This window comes from Panicum virgatum, chromosome 4K, assembly GCF_016808335.1.
Source record: "Panicum virgatum strain AP13 chromosome 4K, P.virgatum_v5, whole genome shotgun sequence".
Classification (NCBI taxonomy): Eukaryota; Viridiplantae; Streptophyta; class Magnoliopsida; order Poales; family Poaceae; genus Panicum; species Panicum virgatum.
This window is the reverse complement of record NC_053139.1, coordinates 7,890,058-7,910,702: the sequence shown is the minus strand read 5'-3', so window position 1 is coordinate 7,910,702 and position 20,645 is coordinate 7,890,058. Positions and strand designations below refer to the sequence as shown.

The window sequence follows — 20,645 nt, the reverse complement described above, 5'->3', positions numbered from 1 at the left end:
TGGAGGCATAGGGTGATACGAAGACGGCCCCGCTCCGGTGAACTGTTGTGATCCTGAGTATAAATAATAACGTATGAGCCTTCGACCATAAAATATAAGCAAATAAAATTATGTACCACATATTTACCTAAAGTCCCTCCAACTGGTGGCATAGAGGTAAACTGGGTTCCTTGAAATGGAGCCCCTTGCGAGGCACCTGGCCCTCCATAGGGCTGAGAACCGGGGTACACGTACCCTGTGTGGAGTCGTATTTAAATACTACATATAAACATACGGATTGGTAAATATCACACCATACCTTCGTACTGTCGATGGTATAAGGAAGACTGCTGCCATGCGGGACCACAAGGAACCGACGTCGACACTTGCGACGATCCGTAGGAATCCTCGTACTCCGTCCGCGTACCAAAGGCCTGAAGGATGCCTCGGGCTCTATCACGTTGAGTGGTCCAAGCCTCGAGTTGTGCCGGCATGCTCATCGTAGACCCGCCATGAATCCTCGTTACATTCAGTGAGCAATCTAATTCAAGCAACCTACAAGCCTCGAACTGCAACAAAAAAACTTAGTATACAAATCTTAAAAGATCAAAAATGCCGTCAACATTTACTCACCGCCCCAGCTAATGCCTCATCCCTGTGTCGTGCATAGCGATCCTGCGAAGTCGCAACATGCGGCTGTGGATGCATGTCAACATACGTCAAACGGCAACGAGTCTTCGGTTCGTACCAGGTCAGGTACGCCCGAAACGAAGGCTCAGTGTGTGGACTGGTATCCTCAGCCAACTGCTCGCCTGCATCATCCCACGCAGCCACCCATGGTTGTAATCTAGTGAACCACATTGACGAGAAAGGATGTCCAGCCCTTGATAAACTGCACGTTAAATAGAAATTAGTTTCATGTTATTAGTACATGGGGACTTATACATTTTTGTTACCTATGATCGTGGCGCTGAACACGATCCAACGCTGAAGACACAGGGAAAGACTGACGTCGACCAAAGTGCCTCATGACTCTATCCGGGCAGTGGGCCTCAACTGCAACGTCATACACCAAAGCTGCAGTATCCATCCATAGGCCCTGGTCCTGTGTGCACACTGAAGATATCCCAAGCGGTGCACGTGCGGCTATAGCCGAAGGACTATATGGCTCCCACACAATGTCTTCTGGGGTCAATCGATCAAATTCGGTAACAAACTCAGGATAAGACCGCCGGGTCTGTACATGTGTCCATGTTTTCTGCAAACATAAAAATTATGTGTCCATAAGAAAGGTATTGAGGGAACAATGTATGACCATAGTATGCATAGAATATAAATTTTTATCGGGTCCATACCTGTCGAGAGTACCAGAGAGTCCCCATGGTGGGTCTGTCGTCCTCCGTGTCACCGTACATATCCGGCTTGTGCGGTGACTGGTCAATTATGGGACGACCGATAGCAATCCTCTCGTAAGACCAAAGCTATAGCAGAATTGGGCACCCCGTTAGGACAGCATTCCTATCATTCTGCCGTGATGCTTTGCAGAGTCCACGATATGTGCATGCAAGAACCGCTGAACCCCAACTATATAAGGGTATGACATCCTCATCTGCATCGGCGATCTCCTGTGCATAGGGCAGAAGCACCCTATCCACACAGTGGCCGTGTGAGTTGTTGAACATGATGTACCCAAACAACCACAGCAGGTATGCCTCGAGTGATCTAGTCACGCTGTACTCATCAACATCAGCTGCCAACAGATCCGGCTGCAATGAAGTACGAACATTGAGAATAAGAAACACATGAGGTATTTCAAAGCCATAAAATACATCAACACATCGTTTTGTACGAAATTGTACCTGAAACTGTAGGAGCCATGACTTGGAAGGGCCTTTCGACTGTGGGTGCTCATTGAAATCTTTAGGATCAATCATGGTGGCAACACCTACAAAACATTCCTCAAGATCCTCCAGCCACGTAGAAGGTACCACGCGGGGCCCAACAGCGTCTCCGGTGATAGAAAGACCAAGCAGCATCGCAACGTCCTGCAGGGTCGGTGCCATCTCCCCACAAGGGAGGTGGAACGTGTGTGTCTCAGGTCTCCATCTGTCAACGAGAGCTGAAAGTAGAGACATGTCTAGCTTCACCAAAGCACTCTTAGCAAGACGAGCCACAGTGAGAAGACCTGCTTCGCTCAGCCTGCATCATACAGTGCACAAATGTTAATACATTATATAACAAAATGTATAACGAATAAAAACAGAAAATAGACGACATATCACCTGGGCACCCATCGTGGGTCTACAGGAACCAACTCTACAGGTGGACGTGGACGCAGCACGTTTAGTTCTTGGTGCTGAACCTTCGCAAGGAAGGACCGTTGACCCGAGTCTATTGTTGGGTCCAGCAACGCAGGAGTAACCCCGGCCATACCTACCACGTAAGATCAAAATAATATAATACAATCACACACATCTAAATATTTCTAATAGTTCCTTATATTTCCTAAATAATTTCTAAGATTTTCTAACAATTTATAATAATTTCTAATATTTTCTAACATTTTATAAATTTTCTAATATTATCTTGCAATTTTTAAGACTTTCTAATAATTCTCTAACAATTTTCTAGTACTTTCTAATATTTAATCTAGCAATAATCACTACTAACATTAATTAATTAGATTGCTAATGTACTATATCAACGCTAATCACTACAAGTAACTACACCTAAATGTACCACTAATCAGTCCTAATAATAATTAAACTGATTGCTAATCTACTGTTTCAACAAAATAGTTTCTATAATTTTCTACAATTTTCTAACATTTTCTACAATTTTCTAACATTTTCTATAATTTTCTACAATTTTCTAACATTTTCTACAATTTTCTAATATTATGTTGCAATTTTTTGATTTTCTAATACTTCTCTAACAATTTTCTAGTATTTTCTAATACTAAATCTAACACTAAATGTACTATATCAACGCTAATCACTATAAGTAACTGCACCTAAATGTACCACTAATCACTCCTAACAATAATTGAACTGATTGCTAATCTACTGTTTCAAAAAAATAATTACAATATAATCTATTTATAAAATGTAGAAAATTTTAGTTACATACAGTCGCCGGCTTGAAAATACGGCAGGGCTTCGCCGCTTTGCCTCTCCCTCCCTCCCTCCCTTTTCTTTTTTTCTAGATTTTTAGTGAGGCAAATGAGGAGTGAGGGGCAGTCAACACCTTATATAGGGTTGGGGGGCCGGTCGCCCCGCAGGCGGGCGGCCAGGGCCCGCCGCTCCTATGCCGGGCGGCCGGTCCTCCAGGGACCTCGGCACAATTTTTTGTCGACTTTTTTTGCAGATAAGTCCCTGCCGCCCGGCTGCCGGGCGGCCAGGTCCCGGCCGCCCGACAGCGGGGCGGCCGGGATATATTCATGTAAATTTCCAAATCGAAAATATATTTTTGTAAAAAACAAAAATAAAAAATAAAAAAAATAAAAAACCGCAACAAAGTAGTAGTGCATGTATGCAACAGCTAGTTGATGGACTAACAGCATACAGATGCAACAGCCCACTACACAATTGTGATTCAGCAAATAAATGGATAATGGGCTTCGAACACTAAGCAATATTGGGCCGAATTGGTTCCACCAAGTCTTTCAGGCGATGGGCCAGTGATATGTCGCACGAGCGACATATAGCTGTGACGGGCCTAGGATCTCAGCACGATGGGTCGTATGGCACGGCCCGCATTTTGGACTGTGCTTGGGCGGCATGGCACAAAAACAACCCATCGACTCGTATTTAGCCTGTTATTGTACTGTAATAGATAATCTTCCTTTCTCATTAACAACAATCATGGAAGTAAATATTTATTCAAGAAAATCATGTAAATTTTTTCTACCATCCATAATTTATATGCTTCCTAATTGCAATAGTAATATTTGTCCATAGATGCATATAGAATCAAATTGCAAGTATCTGGAGGGCCGTGCTTGGGCCGGCACGGCATGAAGACGTGCCGGCGTACCGTGGGCCGTGATTGGGCTTAGTAAAAGACTTATCGTGCCGGCATGGCACGGCACGATATGCCCAATCGTGTCTAGAAATCTAGGCCTGACATGGCACGAGGCACGAGAGAGACAGGCCGGGCTGGCACGGCACGGCCCAAGACAGCTCTAGATAGAACATAGCAACAAATTTCACGGAATAAATACCTCCAGTCCAAACCACTTCCACAAATACAGTGGAAAATGGGCTAGTGTGATGGAGGTGAAGGTAGAGTTCCTCCGCTTTGGCACCTACACAATTAGAGATGGATCACAAATTATAGTCTAGTCTAGGAGATAATTGGTTAAGAAACACACCTCTTCGAGAATGGTACCCTAACTTAGGGTGTGTTTAGTTAGTGAAAAATTTAGATTTTGATACTACAGCACATTTCGTTATTACTTGAAAAAAATATCCAATCATGGACTAATTAGATTTAAATGATTCATCTCATGCTAATCAGTTAGACTGTGTAATTAGTTATTTTTTAACTGCATTTAATGCTCCATGCATGTGTCCAAAAGTTCGATGTGACGAGCACTGTAGAAATTTTTTTGCGAACTAAACAGGGCCTTATCTAACGTTGCCGGACACTGTTTATTTGAGATGCCGCCTTATCTAACTTGCCGGACACTGTTTATTTGAGATGCAGCTTTTAAGATTTCTGAAAAGCTGCTGCTGGTTTTTTTTTAAAAAAAATCCAATACTAGCTTTTAGAAGATGTGTTTAATTTTTTGAGCTAAAAAAACTACAAAAAGCTTTTAAAACTAAGCATTCCATATAAACTCAGCTTTTCTAGGTGTGAAAATATGGAAAATTGATAAAGCTTTCCTTATCGAAAAAATCTGAGTGGTGAAGCGACCAGAGAAGCACAACAATTGTTTAGTGGAGTCCAAAAGGAAGGCACATCATATATAACGAAAGGGCGGGGGAAAAGAAAATTGCTCGGAAAGCCAGAACCGGCTTTATGATCATCATTAGTTATTTCCTAGTGCGTACAGACATTAGGATGTGTTTAGTTGGTGAAAAAGTTTGGGTTTTAGTATTGTAGCACATTTCGTTGTTACTTGACAAATAATGTCTAATTATAGACTAATTAGGCTTAAAAGATTCATCTTGTGCTAATCAGTTAGACTGTGTAATTAATTATTTTTTCGACTGCATTTAATACTTCATACATATATCCGAAGATCCGATGTGACGAGTACTGTACAATTTTTTTTTGAAAACTAAACAAGGCCTTAGTTTCCTCTGCAACTACCGTGGTCTAGTCATATATATCAGGGGATGATTGTCTCTCCATTTTGGGTGAGGCGATAATGGTACGGCTTAATAGTTAGTTTCATCAGTCACCATTTCCACTTTGGGTACACTGACAACAAACAACATTTCCACTTTGGCCTAAACTTATGTTTCTCTTACTTTTTTTTAAAAGGAACCAGCAAGAATTTTGCCGTTATCCATCTACCTTATATTTGGGTGCATTATCTTCTTTTCCTAAAAGCATTAGGATTATGGGCCTTTGATCTAATTAAAAATGAACAATTTTGATCAAAGTTCTTTCTTCGTAACCTCTCTCGGCCGGTCTGGCATCTTTCTAGACATAATACATGTACATTCCTTCCCTTTAAACCGTAACCTCAAAACGAGCTAGAGAACTTGTAGAGATGCGAATAAAAAAAAAATCAGGTGTGGGAGAGATGAAAAAAAAAACACCTAAACCCAGTATAACATTTCCATCTTTTACGCACCAGAAGAAAACCAGCTTGTCACACGAGGAAAACATGTGGTGATCCAAGAAACCAAACCACGGCGTAAACAATGTGATATTTCCAGAGCTTTCCTCAATACAGCATTTCCCATCTTTTGCCTTGGCGGTGGGGTTGGCGCTCTGCTTTGCAAAATTTGTCGCGGTCGCAGGCGTGAACAGCAGCTGCCGGAGCACATGCACATGGTCGCTGTGGATGCTGGCCTCGCTTTCGATCAGGTCGCGTGATGTTGGCGCTGAGCCGCTGGCTTGGACCGGTGCTGCTGCTGATGTCCTGGTCGCTGGATGCCTGGATTTCACGCCACTGATTTCCTATGCTCCAACTCTACATACAGTGCACCTGGTCAGGCGCTTCGGCACCACACGGACACGGAAGTAGTATATGCGTACTAGTAACTGATTCTGACAGCCTAGCCAATGGCGTCCTCGTTTGAATTCGAGGAATGTGAGTACTCTATCCTACTTGTGATGAGTGAATTGTCAATCGTGCGGTGTGATCGTACGCTTGGTCTTTGGATTGCAGGTACACGGGCGTCAAGTGTCGACGGGGAGCTGCCGTGGAGGTGCTGTGGCCGATGGACCGTGCGGTGGACGGCAGTGAAGGGCAGCCGGGACCGGAGCTCGGACTGGGCGGCAGATGTGGCGTCCACTCCTGGATCGAGGGCGCAAGCGGCGACGGAAGGCGGGTCTCTTGGTTTGCGCCACAAAACCAAGGAGGCGGACGGCGGTTGAAGACGCCAAGTCGTGGAGGTACGTGCGTCGGTCTCGGGACTGACGGAGGCGACGGGCGTCGACGGCGTCTAGGGCCTCGCTGCGGGCGAGGAGGTGACGGGCGTCGGGCGGCGTCTAGGGCCGTCAGAAGGCCGAGGCGGGAACGGCGTCTAGGGCCACGGCGTGGAGGCGAGAATCTTCCCGCGCGTGAGGTTTTGGCGGTTTTCTCAAAACCGGCCACCTACCCGGGTTTCGCGGACCCTCCAAAACCGCGGAAGGATCTTCATCAAGACGGCGGCATCGTGGAGAAGATTTCGTTCCGAAGAAAGAACCTCGGCCGTCGGATGAGATCGTGTACAGGGGGTGCTGCAGGCCAACCGGTCTGACCGGTCCATGGCACCGGTCTGACCGGTCTAACCAACCGGTCTGACCGGTCCTGCGGGTATAAATACCCCTTCACTTGTGTTAGGTTAATGGCGGCTTTTGTAATTCGTCCGTGAATTCTCTGTTTCCCCAGGCCGCCGCCCCTGTGTTCCTCTTCCTCAGTTCATCTCTTTAGGGTAGATTTGAATGTTGTTTGTGTGAGAACTCTTGTGGATTTGATTGGGAAAGGAGGCCCTAACCTCCTCGTGCCCTCTGGGCGATTTGAATCAATCCATCTCCTCGTTTTGTGCCTTGTTTGATGAAATTTCGATTTCGTTTTTGGTGCACTTTTGCGAAGAGTCCATGAGTTCTTTGCTGTGATTCCCGTGCTCCCAACTCTGACCTAAACCCTCTGGAATCACTGGCGTGTTCGAATTCGAGTTCTTGAGTGTTTGAGAAAACCCCAATCCCTTTTGATCTCCCCCATAATTCTCATGATTCGTTGATCTTTGGGCCGAGATCTTTTGGGGATATGCTCACGGGGTAGGGGCGAAACAATCCCCCAAGTTTCATCGGTTTTCGTGGTCGTTTGCTCGGGATTCACCGTTTGAATCCAATTTCTCGGGGGTTTTCTAGGTGCTACTGGTCAGACCGGTAGGCACGACCGGTCAGACCGGTCCAGCGCACCAGTCAGACGGGTCCAGGCAGATCAGTTCTGCAGTTTTCCCGATTCGCTTCCGATTTGCTTCGTGGTTTCGCTCGCTCGTTCGAGGCATTTTGTGTTGGTTTAGCTTTTCCATAGCTATTCCAAACTTTGGCCAGAACGCTTGAGGGCTTGGGTGATTTTCGGGATATAGGCCGATGGTTTGAATTTCGGAAGAAATTTTGATCGGCTCCCATTCACCCCCCCTCTGGTCGCCGGCTTCGGTCCTACAATTGGTATCAGAGCTTGGTTGAGGTTTTCAGTACCTTAACCGGTTCGAAAACCACTCGGCGACCATGGCGAGTCTTGGTAAGATCCCAGTGTTTTCCGGCGAGGACTATGCCTACTAGAAAGTTCGCATGAGAGCCGTCCTGCAGAGCATGGGAGCCGAGGTCTGCGAAATTACCACGAACCAGCTTTACGAGGTGCTGGCTGTTCGGACCATGCCTCTTCAGGTGACCCAGCACGAGGCTAACGCCAAGGCCGTCAATGCCTTGTTCGCTGGCATTTCTCGTGCGGAGTTCTCACGCGTCCAGGGTTTTCAGGAAGCCCACAAAATTTGGACGTGCCTTGAGAACTACCACGAGGGTACACCTCAGGTGAAGGCCAGACTGTTCGAGACTCACCGGCGTGAGTACGAGAACTTCACACAGGAGCCGGGTGAGAGCATTGACCTGATGTTCAGTCGTTTTCAGTCGATTGTGAACAAGGTAAATGCGAACAGATCTGCTGGTGCCCTTGAGTACACAGAGCACGAGAAGACCCTTAAGTTGCTTTACGCACTTGATCGCTCTGTGTGGGATCTCAAGGTGAACGCCATCATTGAGTCTGCTGGCTATGAGACTCTGACGGTGAACGAGATTTTCAGCAAGCTCAAGGCCACTGAGGTGGATAACCAGACACGAGCCAAGTCTGTTGGTGGGAAGTGGTACGTTCTTGTGATTGTGGACGACTTTTCTCGCTATTCTTGGGTCTTTTTTATGAGAACCAAGGATGAGGCTTTTGAGTTTGTTCGAGACTTGATCTTGAGGTTGAAAAACGAGTTACCCCAGGCCATGAGAGCGATCCGCAGTGACAATGGCACAGAATTCAAAAACGCTCGTTTTGACGCCTTTTGCAGTGATTAAGGGCTCGAACACCAGTATTCTTCTCCCTACACTCCACAGCAGAATGGAGTTGTAGAGCGGAAGAATCGGACGCTGGTTGAGATGGCGAGGACGATGCTCGATGAGCATAGGACTCCTCGCAAATACTGGGCTGAGGCGGTTAACACCGCTTGTTACGTGTCCAACCGCATTTTCTTGCGTGCTTTCATGCACAGGACTTCTTATGAGTTACGGTTTGGACGCCAGCCCCGTGTTGACCATCTCAGAGTTTTCGGTTGCCGGTGCTTTGTGCTGAAAGATGGAAATCTTGATAAGTTTGAGTCTCGCTCGTCTGACGGTGTTTTTCTCGGTTATGCTTCTCACTCTAGAGCGTACCGTGTGCTGATTATTGATACTAACATCGTCAGAGAGACTTGTGAAGTCACTTTCGACGAGACTGCACCGTGCAATTCTTCTGTCTTTGAAGTTGCAGGAGATGATGAGCTCGGCACCTCCATCTTTGAAGATGAAGAGGAAGAAGCTGCAGATGGCGAGGCTGAGGCTACCACGCGTGCTGTGGACCCAGCTATCTCTGCTACGAGCTCGGACGATGACGACGGCCCCGACCCGACTACGTCTACTTCTCGGGGGCTGTTCGAGGAGGTGACTCAGGCTACACCAGTTGCATCTGAGGAGGCACCAGCTTTGGTTGAGGAGGAGGCGACTTCGACACGGGAAGCACCGCGACATATTCAGCGTCGCCATCCACCTCAACAGATGCTAGGTGATCTCAACGAGCGAGTCACCAGGTCCAAGGTAACAAGTATCGCTGGCTTCGCTCATTCAGCGTTTGTTGCCTCTTTTGAGCCCAAAGATATTGGACACGCTCTTTCTGATTCTAATTGGGTCAATGCCATGCATGAGGAACTTGAAAATTTTGAAAGAAACCAAGTTTGGGTCTTAGTCGAGCCTCCACCTGCTTGTAATCCCATCGGAACGAAGTGGGTTTTCAAAAACAAGCAGGGTGAGGATGGTTTGGTTGTTCGAAACAAGGCTTGTCTTGTTGCCGAGGGGTTTTGCCAAAAAGAGGGTATTGATTTTGAGGAAACCTTTGCTTCTGTTGCTCGTTTGGACGCTATTCGAATCTTTTTTGCATTTGCTGCTTCCAAGGGTTTTAAGGTTTTCCAAATGGATGTTAAATCTGCCTTCTTAAATGGTTTTATCGAAGAAGATGTTTATGTAAAGCAGCCCCCTGGTTTCGAAAATCCCAAGTTTCCAAACCGTGTTTATAAACTTCAGAAAGCTCTTTACGGTTTGAAACAGGCACCTAGAGATTGGTATGATAGATTGAAAACCTTTTTGATGGCTTAGGGTTTTAAAATGAGATGTGTTGATAAAACTTTGTTTCTCATACGATCTGGCACTGATTTTCTTTTAGTTCAGATATACGTGGATGATATTATCTTTGGTGGCTCTTCTCACGCTCTTGTCTCCAAGTTTTCTGAGCAGATGTCCAGGGAGTTCGAGATGAGCATGATGGGTGAGTTGCAGTTCTTCCTCGGGCTGCAGATCAAGCAAACTCCTCAGGGCACTTTTGTCCATCAAGCCAAGTACACTAGAGACTTGCTGCGGAAGTTCGACATGAGCGACTTGTCTCCTCAGCCGACTCCGATCAGCACATCGACGGCGCTTGATGAGGACTTGGACGGCGAGGCGGTGGACCAGAAGGAGTACAGGAGCATGATCGGCTCTCTCCTGTACCTGACGGCGACGCGACCGGACATCCAGTTCGGCGTCTGCCTCTGCGCGCGGTATCAGGCTTCGCCGCGCACCTCCCACAGGCAGGTGGTGAAACGCATCTTCAGGTATTTGAAATTCACCCCTGAATTTGGTCTATGGTATTCTGCGGATTCTTCTCTGGTTTTGGTGGGCTTTTCTGATGCTAATTTCGGTTGGGTGTCGGTACATCTTTGGTGTCTTGGTCCTCTCGCAAGCAGGCTAGCGTAGCGCTTTCTTCCACAGAAGCTGAGTATGTTGCCGCTACTAGCTGCTGCTCCCAGATACTTTGGATGAAACAAACCTTGCAGGATTATGGCTTGAGTTTCGGTAGGGTTCCTATCTTTGTAGACAACATGTCAGCCATTAGCATTGCAAAGAACCCTGTCCTACACTCCAGAACCAAGCACATAGACATCCGATTCCATTTACTGCGAGACAATCATGAGAGAGGACACATAGACCTGATCCATGTCCCTTCAGAGAGGCAAACCGCAGATATCCTCACCAAACCGCTAGAGCAGGACACCTTTGCTCGATTGCGAGGGGAGTTTGGGGTTTGTTACCCCTTTTGATTGCTGACTTTTCTTTGGTTAGCTTTGTAGATTTTATTTGCTTCTCTTTGTTTTCTAGGTTTGGTAGTTGCATTGTGCATATGCATTGTACATGTTTGCATTTTGCATTGTCTCACTTGCACTAGCATTCTTGTATACATTGCTATGATCTTCTAGTGCCTGCTAGTGTGAGTTGATAAACTTGATCATGTATAGCTTGCTCCACTGTGTATATGACATCATCTGAGTAAAGCTATTTTGATTTGAAAATCTGAAAACATGATCACCCTGTCTTGGCTACTAGCATGTTAGGGCGTGTTGATATGCTTTGCTATCTTATTCATGCTAGTGTGGCTTTTCGTTCAGCAATTCATACTTGAAATGATCTAAATCTGTTAAAATTGCTTAAACTGTTCTTGAAATGGATTGAAAAGATCCAGGTGGGATTGGTTGTCGCACTGATCGAGCTTTCGGGACGGCTCACTTTGCACTTGTGAGAACCCGGGCAAGACTGTGCATGACTGAAACGAGTGCTTTAAGCTTCTGATTGTCTTTTGGCATAGGCTTGGCCTCGTTGCTAAGTAAAACATGACAAGCTTTCAACCCCTGGCATTAAGAATTGATTGAGATAAATTTGATTGAAAAAAGAATGTTGGCAACTTGTTTTGGCTGGTTTGGCTCACCTGTATGAGTTTGAGTAGCACTGCTTTCCATTTCCTACTTGTTAGTGCTAGATCATGGGTGATGCTTTTATTTCTCCTAAACTGAACTTGCCTAGCTCTAGACTGATTTGATATACCCTGTTGAGCTAGATGCAGGTCTTGTTTATGGATGCACACGTGCTTGTTACTAGATGTTGCTCATATCCTTGTATCCCTGAATGTTTTCATTTACACCTCCTGCATTGCATTCATTGCATAGCATCTGTTCAGAGGGAGTTTCAGCTTCAGGGGGAGCTTTAGGTCTTTTTAGACTTGATGTGTGCATGTGCCAACAAAGGGGAGAATTTTGAGAGAAGTGATCGAACAAGGGGGAGACTTGTTTGATTTTTGAAAAAAAAACTTGTTGTGCACAGGGCCTTGAGAGTGCATCATTTTGGGAGAGTTGCACTTGTGAGAGGGAAAAGCTTTGCTTGAGGAGTTTCTGCTTTGTTCTTGGCTCCGGGTTTTCCTCTGCTTCTTGCATGACTGCGTCGAGCGTTACCTCTGTCTTTGAGGAGTCATGTTTTGGTTTTTGATCGATTGCGTCGAGCTTTTGCCCTTGTCTTAGGGGATCGATCTTTGCTTGAGTAAGTGACTGTTCTTGCCTTTCTGAGCTTTTCGTCACTTGCTTGAGTTTTTCTCTTTTGTGCTTCTTTGTTCTTCTCTTTCACTTCTCTTGGTTCGTTTGTGGTGTGTTGACAATGCACTCATCAAGGGAGAGATTGAGGAATGTGAGTACTCTACCCTGCCTGTGATGAGTGAATTGTCAACCGTGCGGTGTGATCGTGCGCTTGGTCTTTGGATTGCAGGTACACGGGCGTCGAGTGTCGACGGGGAGCTGCCGTGGAGGTGCTGTGGCCGATGGACCGTGCGGTGGACGGCGGTGAAGGGCAGCCGGGACCGGAGCTCGGACCGGGCGGCAGATGTGGCGTCCACTGCTGGATCGAGGGCGCAAGCGGCGACGGAAGGCGGGTTTCTTGGTTTGCGCCACAAAACCAAGGAGGCGGACGGCGGTTGAAGACGCCAAGTCGTGGAGGTACGGGCGTCGGTCTCGGGACTGACGGAGGCGACGGGCGTCGACGGCGTCTAGGGCCTCGCTGCGGGCGAGGAGGTGACGGGCGTCGGGCGGCGTCTAGGGCCGTCAGAAGGCCGAGGCGGGAACGGCGTCTAGGGCCACGGCGTGGAGGCGGTAATCTTCCCGCGCGTGAGGTTTTGGCGGTTTTGTCAAAACCGGCCACCTACCCGGGTTTCGCGGACCCTCCAAAACTGCGGAAGGATCTTCATCAAGACGGCGGCATCGTGGAGAAGACTTCGTTCCGAAGAAAGAACCTCGGCCGTCGGATGAGATCGTGTACAGGGGGTGCTGCAGGCCAACCGATCTGACCGGTCCCTGGCACCGGTCTGACCGGTCTAACCAACCGGTCTGACCGGTCTAGCGTACTGGTCTGACTGGTCCCGCGGGTATAAATACCCCTTCACTTGTGTTAGGTTAATGGCGGCTTTTGTAACTCGTCCGTGAATTCTCTGTTTCCCCAGGCCGCCGCCCCTGTGTTCCTCTTCCTTAGTTCATCTCTTTAGGATAGATTTGAATGTTGTTTGTGTGAGAACTATTGTGGATTTGATTGGGAAAGGAGACCCTAACCTCCTCGTGCTCTCTGGGCGATTTGAATCAATCCATCTCCTCGTTTTGTGCCTTGTTTGATGAAATTTCGATTTCGTTTTTGGTGCACTTGATTGCGAGGAGTCCATGAGTTCTTTGCTGTGATTCCCGTGCTCCCAACTCTGACCTAAACCCTCTGGAATCACTGGCGTGTTCGAATTCGAGTTCTTGAGTGTTTGAGAAAACCCCAATCCCTTTTGATCTCCCCCATAATTCTCACGATTCGTTGATCTTTGGGCCGAGATCTTTTGGGGATATGCTCACGGGATAGGGGCGAAGCAATCCCCCAAGTTTCATCGGTTTTCGTGGTCGTTTGCTCGGGATTCACCATTTGAATCCAATTTCTCGGGGGTTTTCTGGGTGCTACTTGTCAGACCGGTAGGCACGACCGGTCAGACCGGTCCAGCGCACCGGTCAGACCGATCCAGGCAGACCGGTCCAGCGCACCGATCAGACCGGTCCAGGCAGATCAGTTCTGCAGTTTTCCCGATTCGCTTCCGATTTGCTTCGTGGTTTCGCTCGCTCGTTCGAGGCCTTTTGTATTGGTTTAGTTTTTCCATAGCTATTCCAAACTTTGGCCAGAACGCTTGAGGGCTTGGGTGATTTTCGGGATATAGGCCGACGGTTTGAATTTCGGAAGAAATTTTGATCGGCTCTCATTCACCCCCTCTCTGGTCGCCGGCTTCGGTCCCACAGAATTCCAATTCAAACGATGTGTGTTTGTGTGTGAAGCGGGTGCTAGTTTTCTTCTGGGGCAAAAGGTGTCTTCGGAGACATGGAGGAAAAAAAAATCCCGAGTCCAGAGTTTATTGCAGCAAATTGATCGTCAGGCACGCACTGTCAATCTAATCCCCCACATGCGCTGCGTCCCAAGTTCCCAATCCAATGTCCACCAGAACCGGTTCCTTCGCCACCATCGATCTCGACACGGGCGATGTGACAACGGCCTAAGCGTTGTCGGCCGGCGCCGGTTCGCACCGGCGAGCTGCCCGCTCGACGGAGACAGGAACATGGCAAAAACAATTAGAATTACGGATAGGTTCATGCGACGGGTCTTCTTTTTCTTTCCTTTTCTTTTCGTTGGCCTCGCACACGCACACGCACACGTTTGCCGCTCACTTTTGATGGGAGCGTCTCTTCTCGGCGCGGGGAGCCGGGGACGACGCTGCGCGGCTGCTGGAGCCCCGCGCGATGCCTTCCTCGTCCGGCAAGGACGGCTCCACACGGCTGACGGATGACGAGTCGACTGACAATGACGGCCGCATCTTCGTTCCAATCCCTGCGACCGTCACTTGTCACTGTCCAATAATGACCGATCAAACCAAAGCGACTCGGGAGTAGATTTCAATGCACCAAATCAACGACGAGTAACTAGGATTCTAGAAGCAGAAGGAAGAAAAATAATCGAGGTACCTACTTTAAGATTAAAAAAAAACTCAGAAGAGGATACAACTCATCGTCTCCTTCGAACGGATGTGCACTAGATCGTTCAGATTTTCATTTTCCGGTCTCAACTTTCCAAAGTCTGAGGTCAAAAGTTTCCCTTGAAAAAGATGAAGGCTGTGTAAAGTAGGAAGGATGATCTCAGAACTTTTGTGGCCGTGGCGCGTCATCCCTTACCTACTACTCCCTCCGTCCTAATATATCTGCATTTTAAGAACCAGGGGCGCAAATTAATGTAGAAAGCAAATTACAATTTTGCCCCTATTAAAAGGTTGCTGCTGGGGTCGTAGAGTCACAGGTGAGGGTAATTTTTTTATTGCCAATGAGGGAAACTCCAGCTTGCGTTGGGAACGCTGGCCATGCGGGAGATAGAAAAAAAGAGCGGAAGAAACTAGAGCGTTCTGGCCTTTTCGGCGCAGCAGGAAGCTTCACTTCCTTTTTTAACTAATAAATGGGCCCATAGATTATTTTACTCCCTATACTCCGTACAGATGTTGGCATACTAAGCGTTTAATTTGGAAAAAAATTTTAATCTTATAAGTGCAGTCAATATGGGACGGAGGGAGTACCTCTGTAGAATATGCTCCAGATTTCAAAGAAAAACCAAAGGCATCTTCGTCCTCATCAACACACTAAGGGGTCCTTTGGTTCGTGGGTGAACCGCAGGGAGAGCAAAGGAAAATTTCCTCAGGAACGAGCTGACATCATCATCCCCTTGGGAGCGCAAAAAACGTTCCGGAGGAATCGCAGAGGGAAAGGATTGGCTCTCACTGTACACGCAGGAAACGAAAAATCCACGGCGACTTGATGTTCCGCGCCTGGGGAAGGAAACGAGTGCCCGGCGGCGGAGGCACGGGGAAAGAAAAGGAAGAGGAAAGGAAACGGCTGCCTTCCTATTCCTGCGCCGGCTCCTTCCTATTCCTATCCTACGTTTTACCAGCGAGCCAAAGAGGGCCTAAAGCCAAGCAATCGCAGGCTTGATGCATCACGCACAACTCAGGCAGTTCACATAGGTTGGAGTATATGTCAAACTAAAGTGATTTGGAGCATATCGTTGCCAGGCACACCGAAATTTGAGCAGCATAAACGGTTTCATCAGGAGTCACGCTGTTGCGCAATACTTTTAAGAGAGAACCATGTTGCCAAATCATACTATTCATGAAAAAAAATGGACATACTTAATGATAGCAATGTAAGAGCAATTCAACGTACTTGGGGACACAACTAACAATCCCATGGATTATCAGGACATCAAAAGGTGAGGACTGAGGAGAAGAGTGTGCATAATCCAATAGCTATCACCAATCTCACAAAATAGCTTGATTTCTTTATTAGATGTAAAACTAGCATAATACAAGATCTAGCAACAATCAGATTGCAACAGCAAGACATCAGAAAAAATATCTAGATATTCTCATTATGCGTAGATCAATAGGGTCATCATTAAAATAAAGAGAGCATCTGTAGGCATATGCAATCCCAGGCTATCCTAATCTCACAATATAATAGCATGATCAACAAGAACTAGCCACTACTAGATTTTTCCATGGGAAATAGCCACAGCTAGATTATCGCAATAGATCTACACTACACACCTACACAAGGTTTGATAGCAAGCAAATATATGCAGCAAATGCGACACGACTACCTCCTTATATGCTCCGAAAGAAGCCTAAGTGGTCAACCATGGCCTTACTGTGTATAGTTAGATTTAGAGGCAAAACTTAATGCATTATGTCTTATTTTAGGTATGTGTATGATCCAAATGGACCTGGATTATTTTTTAGGGAAGACCTGGAATAATGTTACACCTTGACTGCTATCTGCATGCGACAGAAACGAAACATTTTAGAGGAAAGGGGATTTGTATTACCACTGCGTTGAAGCCAAAGTCTAATAAAAGTATAAAAAAGGAAACAAAAACTAACAGGAACACAACAACTTTATCCATGTAATGGCATTATGAGTATATCACTAGGGTCATCAAAAAAAATAAAGGATCATATATAGAAATCTGAAACTACATGGCTGTCATTAATCTCAAAAAATAGCATGATCAACAAGAACTATAGACAAACAGATTGCATTAGAGCTACACAAGGTTTACAACAAGCATGACAACAGCTGCATATTGCCACACGTTGTCAACCATAACAAGGCAAAACTTACAGTTCTGTTGTGATATAATCCAGATGAAGCTGAAGGAATATGCTTAGGCTTCAATTACTACCTGCACTTCTTTAAAAAAAATTACTACCTGCACACAACAGAAAAAAAGTAAACAATCTGAGAAATTACCACCACTCTTCAAATCTTTACAAAGAGGGTGTATACCATACTAACCCACAGCTTGGATATAACTAAAAGAACAGTTCCAATAGGATCCCAACAAAGTAGAACTGCAATAACTCCAACATGCCCCTAAAGTTCAGAGCCAACTGGAAAAATTAACAGAAATAAAATTGAAGCCTACAAATGTAGAGAGCCATAACCTGCATAAGCTTCTCCATTTTGTCTGCTACATATTCTGTTGGAACATCCAGGTCTTAACCTGTAAAATGGAAAGTGATGAACCCATTTCAGCAGGCAACAGTCAACCCATTTTGGTACTTGCATATTGCTGAACAACAACACGTGCACCTCGTATCAGTAAAATGACCAATGATCACGTACATGCACCGGACAGTAGATTATTGCATCATATTACCCACCGCACAGTCCCATATATCAGATAGTGGCAGAAGCAAATCAAGAGAAATTGTTGGACCATAATAGTCACACAAGTTCAAGCAGGTATCAGCCCTGACTTGATGAGACAATCACAAGAAACCAGCACAACCATATTCAGTACAACAGTTATCTGAATATTATTACAAATGCCATATTCATTATGGAAACGTTATTAAATCTGGCAATGTCAGGGCATCCCCGCGATGAACCTTGACAGTAGGCAGCCAGCACCTATTCTTCAAGGAGCTTATCTGCATCACACAAAAATGCCACATTTTATCACCAGCGCCAAAATAAACTGAGCATTGCAAAAGGGAAACGTACAGTTAACTGAAGATTGCCTAACGCAGCAGTATATTAGAAGGCTTGTGGTGGGTGATATGGCTTAGGGCTAATCCTAACGAACAATGGCAGATTGATAACACCCTAACTCGCCCTCCTAGGGAGGCTCTGAGTTCTTGAGGGATTATCTCTCTGCTTAACCCTAATGAGCCGCAGCCCTTACAATTATATAGAGTCTCAAAGCAACAACTCGCTCCCTAAAATTCAGCCGAGTAAAATGGAAACAAATCAAAACTATCTCTAATTTGTTGTGGGCGCTGTTTCCTTCTTCTTGCGCTGGTACTTCTTGCCAAAGAATGCGTCCACAACAGTGGGTTAGTCACCAACCATCAATTGGTAATCACGCGAGCCAATGGCAATTTTAGGCGAAATGAAAAGATCGAATTCGAGGAAGCACAGAAGGACGGCTGTCGGAGTGGGCTGCTAGCACAGAACAACAGACAGTAATACAGGACAGTCATTCACTCTCACACTTGAAATTCGACCACACTCATCGCGGAACCACCACCACCTACATCCAAACCCAGCACCAGTACACCACCACAGACTCATCGGGATTATGCCGTCGCCTATCTCTCGGAGAAGGAAAGTGCGAGGAGGCACGGCGTGGCGGGGCGCCGGCACCAGCGCGGGCGGAGTTGCGGGCGCACTGAGGGGAGGTTGGGGGCGAACTTACTAGCAGGCGCCGTAGAGGGCCATGGCCATGAGGCAGACGAGTCCAGCCGCCGCTCCGATGGCCATCTTGGCGAGGAGCCCCACGGGCACCTCGATCGGTCCGTTTCCGGCGGCGGCGCCACCGCCACCCTCGCCACCGGCGCGGATGTGCCCGACGATTATGAGCAAGATGCCCAGAAAGAAGGTCGCCGTGGCGGCAGCGGGCAGCGCACGGAGCGCAGCCAGACCGAGCTCGTGTGCCGCGCCGTGATCCACGCCACCTCCAACTGGAGCCTGCACGACGAACAAAAGGTACTCGAGCAAGCCAACCGACGCACACAGGGTGAAGGTCGCGAGCCCCGGCGTGATGAAGGTGGCGGTAAACAAGCGCGACGGAGGTGAAGAAGCCCCCCGCCGCAGCCAGCGGCAGGAAGGTCCGGACCGCGCCGCGGATCGCCGGGGCTTCAGCGGCTGCCGTGGTGCCGGCACCCTGCTGCGGGACAAGGAGGTTGACGAGCTCGAGGGCGGTGAAGGCGGCGCACAGCGCCAGAGCGGCGCCGGAGGAGAACGCGTTCCCCATTGTACGGTGCTTGGGGCCGGGGACGGGGAGGACGAGGATCTGGAGGCGACGAGGGAGGGCCTGGCGCGCCTTCGAGGACCGGGGAGGAACAGCGACGGTGTGTTTTCGGGATTAAGAACTCCGGCGGTGGCCGGTGGGAGGCAGGACAGCGGGAGAAGGTGCCAATGGCGGGCGAGCGGCCGGCAAGGGGAGTGGCCACGGAGATTGTTTGGTGGGCAAGAATCGAGGGACGGGGCGCGGCGTGAATTTTGGTTTGGTAGCGTGCGCGTTATGCCGCGACCTGGGCCCGTGAGTCCGCTAAAACTGAATAGTACTATGGTAAGCAGCAACGAAATGTGTCTTTTCTTCCCTTCTCTTTTTTCTAATGAGCCACAATTTTCTAGTGAGCTTATGATGAGTAGTAGTATCTAATGGCTTAAGCGGGTGTACTTAGTATTTCAGAGTGATTACTGATTACCTGTGCTGAACTGGCCCGGCCAATTCCCAAACCCACACATCATATACTACTTTGCTCTGTCTGTCCCAAATCTGTTGGCAGTCTTAAAAGTCTAAACCCCCAATCAGTTGGATAATCCCATGGCCTCCTTTTGGTCCAGGACAGCAGCAACCACGTTAAGAGCGACAAAACGCCAGTATTTATCACCGGACGAAGGAAGGTCTGGCGTATTCATAAATATTTATCACCGGACGCCATGTTTCTTACCCATTTCAGAATTCAGAGGAGCCGCTTGGTTGCTCCCTGAAATGAGTTGCAGATTACTAAGAGCAGTCAAGTGAGTGTGTCTAGCCCAGCAGCAGTGTGTTGCTCGGAACAAACTAGGGAGTCAGCTAGCAGATTTGATCCGAAAATAAAGCAAGCAGAAAGGGACGACTTGCTTTCGCATCGAAACGATAAAACGAACGCTGAAGATGGGGAGGGGGAAAGGCGAAGAGTTAATTCCTTGAATGCCATCAAAATTTATATCAATCCCTTCAATGCCACTGAAAATTAAGCTATTCCTTTGTTGCCATCAAAATTTAATGTTTTATCCCTTCAATGCCATTCCGTTCAATTCTGCTGTTAACCTAACGGAAACTGCTGCGGACCCCACGTGTAAGTGAAAGGGAGGGCTAAGGCCTCTGCTCGCGCCGCACCCCCAACAGCACCTCCGCTCCCTCCGCCCCGCCGCGCCATGGCCCCTGCTCCTCCTCCCTCCCTCCCCCCGGCGCGCCACAGCTCCTCTATCCCGCCATGGCGGGGCGCGCGGCCGGCCCCCATGGCGCTCGTGACCGGCGCCCTCCCTGCTCCCTCTCCGCGCGGAGGCACGACACGGGCCGGCCGCCGGCGCTCCTCCTCCTCCCTCGCCGGCGCTCCCTCACCCATCGCCGGGGACGGTCCTCCCCCTCCCTCGCCGGCGACTGGATCGGGGCGCCGCCGACCCTCTGCCCCCTCCCTCCCTCTCCGCCCACCCTCGCCGGCGCCGGATCCGGAGTGGCGCGCGGCCGGCCCCTCCTCCTTTCCTTCCATGGCAGGCGGCCGGATCCGGAGCGGAGCAGCGGCC

The 20,645-nt window shown here is 48.0% G+C and overlaps 1 protein-coding gene and 1 long non-coding RNA gene across 3 annotated transcripts in view; both read right to left on the bottom strand.

Annotated features, from left to right (window-relative positions):
• Nucleotides 1–20,645, bottom strand: part of LOC120702931 — a 45,820-nt gene that overhangs the window by 13,764 nt on the left and 11,411 nt on the right. Inside the window, exon 2 of one of the 2 annotated variants that reach the window (XR_005686587.1) lies at nt 17,489–17,779. The exons of the other annotated variant lie outside the window; for it this stretch is intronic. The gene's annotated coding sequence lies outside the window, so the exon portion shown is untranslated. Of the gene's footprint in view, nt 1–17,488; nt 17,780–20,645 lie in introns of those variants that run through there. 2 annotated transcript variants of the gene reach the window in all.
• LOC120702936 lies at nt 835–2,131 on the bottom strand. Its single transcript, XR_005686590.1, has 4 exons — nt 1,839–2,131; nt 1,335–1,745; nt 936–1,237; nt 835–871 (listed from the first exon to the last, which is right to left on the bottom strand). It is a non-coding gene; the product is annotated as an uncharacterized LOC120702936 (long non-coding RNA).